The sequence below is a fragment of the Narcine bancroftii genome, chromosome 3 (genome assembly GCF_036971445.1).
Source record: "Narcine bancroftii isolate sNarBan1 chromosome 3, sNarBan1.hap1, whole genome shotgun sequence".
NCBI classification, from domain to species: Eukaryota; Metazoa; Chordata; class Chondrichthyes; order Torpediniformes; family Narcinidae; genus Narcine; species Narcine bancroftii.
In genome coordinates this window covers 153825033-153833222 of record NC_091471.1, presented here as the reverse complement: position 1 = coordinate 153833222, position 8190 = coordinate 153825033, and the positions used below count along the sequence as shown (strand labels likewise).

Genomic DNA, 8190 nt, shown 5'->3' with positions numbered 1-8190 from the left:
CATTGTGTGCACCAGAGTTAAAAAATGGGAGCTTTCTATCTCATTTCAATGTGTGCTTCCCCAAAATACTAACTTGGCAGCTTAAAACAGAACAAGCTAAAAGATTGGTATTGGCATCAAGGAAAAAGGACAAACAAATTACATTATAACCCAACAGAGATCAATGAAAACTTTAAGGAATTCAATGAACAATTATACCGAACTGAGAACGAAGGGAAAGAAGACTAAATAGATGAGTTTCTAGATAAAATTGATCTACCAAAATTGCAAGGAGGAGCAAAACAAATGGATAAAACCATTTGAAATAGAGGAAATACAAGATATATTAAAAAAGCTACCGAACAATAAAATGGCTGGAGAGGATGGACTCCCAATAGAATTCTATAAAACATTTAAAGACTTATTAATTCCTCCTCTCCTGGAAGTAATGAACCAGATTGAAGAAACACAAAACATAACAGATTCATGTAAAACAGCAATAATTACAGTAATACCAAAGACAGGGAAAGATCCACTAACACCAGCATCATATAGACCAATATCTCTACTTAACTCAGATTATAAGATAATAACAAAACTATTAGCAAACAGATTGGCTGACTCTGTACCAAAAATAGTAAAACTGGATCAAACTCGATTTATTAAGAAAAGACGAACAACGGACAATATCTGTAAGTTCATTAACTTAATCCATGCAGTACAAGGAAATAAGAAGCCAACAGTGGCGGTTGCTTTAGATGCAGAGAAAGCCTTTGACAGGGTAGAATGGAATTATTTATTCAAAGTATTACAGAGGTTCAACCTAGCAGAGAAATATATTAATTGGATTAAAGCATTATATAAGGGACCATTGGTGAAGGTGACAGTAAATGGATATATATTGAACCAATTTAAATTAAACAGGTCAACTAGGCAGGGATGTCCACTATCTCCCTCACTGTTCACTTTAGGTATAGAACCCTTGGCAGAACTGATAAGAAACAAGGGATAAAAATAAAAGAGAAGGAATATAAAATCAGTCTATTTGCAGATGATGTCATAGTATATGTAATAGAACCAGAATTACATAAGAAATTGAAGGAATATGGAGGTATTGGGGTACAAAATCAACGCAAATAAAAGTGAAGTGATGCCAATGAATAATGCGGATTTCATAAAGTTTAAGAAAGAATCACCATTTAAATGGCAAACACAAGCAATCTGATACCTAGGTAATAATAGACAAGATAATAATCTAGGCCATCTATACAAATTAAATTATCAGCCATTAATGAAATTACAAGATGACTTTTAGAACATTGGAAAGATTTACCACTAACACTGATAGGAAGGGTAAATTGCATTAAAATGAATATCTTCCCAAGAATACAATACTTATTTCAATTGTTACCAATTCCCTTAACAGAGAAATTCTTCAATGAGCTAAAGAAAATAATAAGGAAATTCTTATGGAAAGGGGGGAAACCAAGGATAGTGCTAGATAAATTAACACAATGGTACAAACAAGGGGGCTTACAGCTACCAAACTTTAAGAATTATTATAGAGTAGCACAATTAAGATCTATCAGATTTTTATCAAACCAAGGGAAAAACCAGATTGGACCAGGTTAGAGCTAGATAAAATAGGGGCGAAGGTACCAGAACATATACTTTATAAGTGGGATGAAAAGCTGGTGCAACATAGAAGTTCACCAGTACTGCACCATCTGCTCAACATTTGGAAGAAGATTCAGTAGAAAGGAAAAAAAACAAATTACCAACTACCAAAATTATTATTGATGCAAAATCAACTAATCCTTTTCACAATAGATAATCTTTCCTTTAGAGAATGGGAGAGAAAAAGGATCAAAAGAATAGAAAATTGTTTTTTGGGAAATAACTTATTATCTTTTGAACAAATGAAGTACAAATATGGTATAACTCATGGTACAATGTTTGCATATCATCAATTGAAAACCTACTTAAAAGACAAATTGGGAAGCAGGCTGAGGTTACCAGAAGGAAGCAGCTTTGAATATGTGATTATGGACACAATGATAATTAAAAGATTTATAACAAACATGTACATCAAGCTGCAAGAGAAAGAGAAAGATGATATAAGCTGTAAACCCAAACAAAAGTGGGAACAAGATCTAAACAAAGATAAAAAATGAAAAATGGGAAAATCTATGCTCTGGAACTATGAGAAATATAAACACGAGGTTATGCATGATACAGTATAATTGGTTACACAGGTTATATATCATGCCCCAAAATAAATGTGACCCAACAGTATCAGATAGATGTTTTCGTTGTAAGAAGGAAATGGGAACAACATTACATGCAATTTGGGCATGTGAGAAAGTGGAAAAGTTTTGGGAAGATCTAAATCAGGTATTAAAGAAAAATCACAAAAATCAACATACCAAAAAATCCAGAGACTTTTCTTCTAAGTAATATAAGAAGTAAAGAACTAGGCCTCAATTTGGATGAAGCACAAAAAAGATGTATTATGATAGCATTAGCTGTAGCAAAAAAAATGTATAATGTCAACCTGGAAATCAGAAGAGAGCCTGACAGTACAGCAATGGTACATAGAAATGAATAAATGTATTCCATTGGAAAAAATAACATATAATTTAAAAAATAATGTCACAGTATTCGAACAATTTGGGAACTGTACATGGAACACAACAGAGAGGGCCTACTGCGGACCTCCACCCCCTAAAATGACAGAATGAGAAGAAGACGAAATGAACTGATCCAGTATGTAAAAGTAGATGACACAATTTTCTTCTTTATTTTCATTGTGTGATGACATTGTTTAATGGGTTTATTGTACTGTATATGTTGAACGTTTAGTGGGTAGGAAGGCGGGTGGGAAAGAGGGAGGGAAGGGAGGGGGGAAAAAGGGGAGAAAATGATACTGTCTTTTCAAGAGGGAAATGTTTGTGTGTATTTTGGTTAATATGGTTCATAGTGTGAAAAATAAAAGAATTAAAAAAAAATGTATGCTTCCTTGTCCCAGAAACAAAAAAAGTGTAATTGACTTGGTTGAATAGCTCCAAGTGGGGGAAAGCTGTGATTAGCACATGCAAGGCTTGCAACTATGTTCAGCATGAGCGTTTAAAGGGAAGCACATAGGTGTTGAGTCTGGATTGAGATATTTAGTGGGTGGATGATGTTTGGATATGGAATTCATGGGCCTTGGTCCCTATTTAGAACTTCCTTTTTAGAACTTCATTCAGATCCTTGGATCCAGGACCTGGCACTCGTGTCTGCTGTTGTCCAGCTCTCATGTTTGGAGGTCTCCCAGACAAAAGAACATGGATAAAAGGACAATGCAGAACCTTCCTCCACCAGGTTTGCTGGTCCTTGTGTTTTAAAACCCTGGGTGTTTCTTTTCCCTCCTCCCCTCTTTGGCCACCATTGTTCAGACTTTTCCCAGATCTGTTGCAGAATGGCCAGAGTAGGGAGTGGCGATTAAGGTGAACGTCCTGTTTAAGTGATGCAGGCAAATTCTGTGAAGTGGCTATATTATTTCCTTAATTCCTTGTGATATAATTTGGCTGAATGTGCTCTTTCTGAGTCCATTCCAGTTCTTAGAGCAATCCCATTAAACACACTCCCCCAATTATTTTCTTTCTCTCTCATGCTCAACAACTTGGGACTGATTCTCTGGGCACCCACCTACTTGAAGGTCAATTCAGCCATTTAACCTACCAACAAGCATATCTTTGGGATGTGTGAGTAAACAGGAGCACTCGTGGGAAGCAGATGGTGCGAGTAGTTAGTGAATGCTGTGGTTAGTAGTGGTCTTGGAGGGCGGGGGTCGGTCATTGAAATGAACAGGCAATAGGAGGTTGCAATGCTGCTCATGTTGCATCACAAACACCACCAGCAAAGTTTTAGTTCCAGTATATACCTGAGTTATCAGACAGGCAGGTAGCTTCCTGAACTTGGTGATTGTGAGCACGTTAATTGACCTCTGAAATGCCAGTACACACATGGACATGACCTGCTTGAGTTGGGTCAACTAAACATCAGTAGGAGGCTGGGCCACGACATTTTTGGGGGATCTCTTTTCTGGGCCAAGAGGAGCAAGAAAGTGAATGCAGTCCCATTTAAAACAGAATGCGTTTCAGCTTGCCGCACCTCATGATTTGCCATCTATCTCTGATCGGTAAACTGCTTTGCAGTCAATTTAGACAAATAGCATGGTAAAAGCCTTTCTGGCTGCCAAAAACACTAATTAACCTACAATTCCTGTACATTTTGAAGGGCTGAAGGAAACCAGAGCACCCAAGGGGGAACCCACATAGAGGAGAAAGTAAAAGCTTACAGACACTGCTGGATTCAAACCCAAGTTGCTGGTGCAGTTTAACCGCTATGCTAACTCTTCCCCCATAACTGTTCAGCTGAAGTCTGAAAATTTCTTCTAAAGTGGGTACAGAGCGAATCAGTTTTATAGCAGGAGAAACAAGATGCATGATTTTCTTGTGATGTAGGCTGACCAGATGAAATGGCCTACTTGTAGCCTGGACACTCTAGGGAGTACAATACCTGACTGACGTTTAGCAGTTCTTTCACTTCTTTGCCCAAGGTTTGTTTGAGGATGTTTAGTCACACCAACTTCGAAGAGGCTCTTTCATAAATAGCACATCTGTTGGTAATTTAAGACTGCAGCTTACATTTTGCCCTCTTCTCCTTTTGTGTGCTTTACTGAGATTTACTTCATTACATCTAAAGCTTGAAAAACACATTGCACAATTTATTTATTAATTTCAGGGCTGAGAGTGTGTCTGACAAAGTTAGAATTATTTCAGGATTCTTGGATAGCTGATGAGGCCAGAATTTATTGCCTGTTCCTACTTACCGTTGAGAAGGTGGGTGAGCCAACTTCTTGAACTGATGCTTTCCTTCATTTGAAGATGTTCCTTACTTGCTGTTTAATAGGGAATTTCAGGATTTAGGCTCACTGGCAAAGAAAGAATGGTGATATATTTCTAAGATAGAAGAATGTGTGATGAGAAAGCAAACCCTACAGTGGTGGTGCTCCCATGTACCTGGTGTTCTTGTTCTTGGTGGTAGAAGTTGAGGGTTTGGTTGTTTAACATCAATCCATCTTGCTTCTCCAACTATTCAGCTGAGGATAATACATGGAGTCCAATTTGCCTACCAATCCACCAGTCTTTGGGATATGGGAGGAAAATGGAGACCTTGGAGGAAATCCACATAATTATCAAGAGAAGCTGGAAACTTAACACAGATAGAACCAGAGGTTCAAACCAAACCAAGGCCGCTGGAACTAAGAAGTAGCTGCGTACCAGTTGCACCAACTTGCTACTCAAAAGCCAATGCTGGATTAATCCCATTCAATGGAGAAAATTTTGGTTTTCTACTTCAAAATCTTCACACTGCTTTGTGTGGCTCAAAAGGGAAGGATGGAGAAAAGGAGAGCAGTGGTGATAGGGGAGTCAACAGTTAGAAGGGCAGATGGGAGATTCTACAAACACCTGGATGGTTTGCCACCTCCCAGGTGCTAGGGTCAGGGATTGGATCCTGAAAATGAATGGTGAGTAGCCAGACGTTGTGGAACATATTGGTATCAATGTCAGAAGTATGAAAAGAGGTCGGAAGAGAGAATACAGGGAGCTAGGTAGGAGCCTGAAAGATAGGATCTCAAGGGAAGTAATCTCAAGATTTCTCCTCTGCCACGAGCCTAATTTACCTACTACTGATGTCAAGATCACCAGCCTATAATTTCCCAGATTATTCTTAGAGCTTTTCTTAAATGACGGAACAATGTTAAGTGTCTTCCAATCCTTTGGCACCTCACCTGTGGCTGATGACATTTTAAATATCTTTGCCAGGACCCTTGCAATTTCTACACTAGCTTCCCTCCAGGTGTGAAGGAATATCTTGTTAAACTCTGGGTATTTACTTGGCTCAAGACAGCAAGCACCTCCTCTGTAATCTGTATAGTCCATGGGCTCACTTCCTTAGACTCTTAATCCCTCTCTCAAAGAAATACAAATGCAAAAAATGTATTTCTCTCTCATCACTTTGGTCCCATACATAGATGACCACTCTGATTTTCAGAAGGACCTGTTTAGTACCTTGCTATCCTTTACTGTAAAAGTTCTTGGGATTTTCTTTCATCTTGCCTACTAAAGCAATCTCGCGTCTCATTCCAGCCCTCCTCATTTCTCTTGTGTTTTCTTTAATTTCTTACACTCCTCAAGTACCTTGATTGTTCCTTGCTGCCTATATCTGCTACACACCTCCTCCTTCTTAACTGGAGCCTCAATAGCTTTGAAAAACCAAGGTTCCTTATTCCTGTTAATTCTGGCAGGAACTCTGTACTCTCATAATTTCCCTTTGAAGGCCTCCCTCTTCTCAAGCAGAAAACCTGGCCCAACCCACACATGCCAGATCCCTCTCCACCATTTCTTCCCGTGGCAGCACTTTAACTTCCATGTGGGCACGTCACAGCTTTCTAGACGATATCCAAATCTGTGATTGCTGTTGGTACCAGAGCTGGTCAGTTCTGCAACAAGGTTATATGTTATCCATCTGTAATATTGGCTCTGTTTTTCTCTCTCTGTTAGCACCACCTAATCTACTGGGCATTTCTTGGAGCCCTGAATTTCATAGCTTCAATGTTTCTTTGTTCATGTTCTCTTTTGAATAGGCTGCCTTGACCATTCAACCTGCACCCTATTCCCCATGGCAACCCTGACCTCACTCATCCATTTTGTTCTAGTCTTTGTTCTAGTCATCCCTCCCCATCTTTTCTGCAACTTGTAATTGACTTGTTTTCTCCCCTTCCCTTCAACTTGCAACAGAGGTGACCGGAGCTGCTGCATGTTTGCCACGTTCCCCAGTTATATTTCATTATGAAGCTAGTGCTGGCTGTGTAGCTTATGGCTGAAACCAGGGAGTACCACTGAGCTTTGAATAGCTCAAGTATCCTTTCATGAAGAGTTCTGCTAGCCAGGTTTCAAAGATACTTGATGCTGGGGGCATGGCATGATGGCGTAGGAAGAAGATGTGTAATTCCTCCTCTCCCCAGTTGGACTAATTAATGCCCGATTTATATTAAAAAAAGTTTTAGGAAAGTTTTAAAAAGAATCTTTAAAGGTGTCAAGATTGAAGGAAGAAAATGGCTACTAATGTGAAGAAACCAAAAGCTCAATTACAGAAGAAACTACCTTACAAGAGTGCTGAAGAAACAGGTCCTTCTGAAAATCAGAGTGGTCATCTATGTATGGGACCAAAGTGATGAGAGAGAAATACATTTTTTGCATTTGTATTTCTTTGAGAGAGGGATTAAGAGTCTAAGGAAGTGAGCCCATGGACTATACAGATTACAGAGGAGGTGCTTGCTGTCTTGAGCCAAGTAAATACCCAGAGTTTAACAAGATATTCCTTCACACCTGGAGGGAAGCTAGTGTAGAAATTGCAAGGGTCCTGGCAAAGATATTTAAAATGTCATCAGCCACAGGTGAGGTGCCAAAGGATTGGAAGACACTTAACATTGTTCCGTCATTTAAGAAAAGCTCTAAGAATAATCTGAGCACCAAGCTGAAACCAGAGTCGACGGTTCCAGCTTCCAAGGCACAACGAACTCCTGGTCGGATTAGTATGACACCAGCGCCTACCTTGTGGTCGCAAGATGGCGCTGGCACTGCTGTCGGCCCGGCCGACTCTAACACGGGCATGCGGGTGAGATGGCCGAGTGATGTCTTCCGATTACACTGCGTGACCCTGCAGCTGTGCCTGGCGGCCCTGAAATGTGCAGAGGCCGGTCTGAAGACACGCCTTCGTGATCGGTGGTGCTGCTGGGCATGCACGGTGCATCAACAGGTTCGCGACTTGTTGGATAGGGTCTGGGCTATGGGGGGACCCGGCTGGCAAGGAGCTGAGGAACTCGACCCTGCGTTGGTGGGGTTCCAGACCCGCAGCCGAGCAACCCGGCCAACGAGGAGCTTTTGTTCACTTAGCATGAGCAGTAGCATGGATTACTTGGAAAGTTGATGTAGAAGTAAATATAAATCGATGGCACAATGAATTGAAATCTTATATTTAGATGGAAAAAATAACATAATTTGCATGATAACTATTTTTTTTTGTTCAAATGTGGTCACCTTATTTGGAATATATGAGTTTAGAAATATCTTAAGATATTATAAAATCTATGTTTGTAGC

General features: G+C 39.8%; 1 long non-coding RNA gene across 1 annotated transcript; it reads right to left on the bottom strand.

Annotated features, from left to right (window-relative positions):
* Positions 1–4548: 4548 nt before the first annotated feature.
* On the bottom strand, positions 4549–5159 carry LOC138756272 (uncharacterized). Its single transcript, XR_011352936.1, has 3 exons — positions 5046–5159; positions 4856–4957; positions 4549–4728 (listed from the first exon to the last, which is right to left on the bottom strand). It is a non-coding gene; the product is annotated as an uncharacterized lncRNA (long non-coding RNA).
* Positions 5160–8190: the final 3031 nt, after the last annotated feature.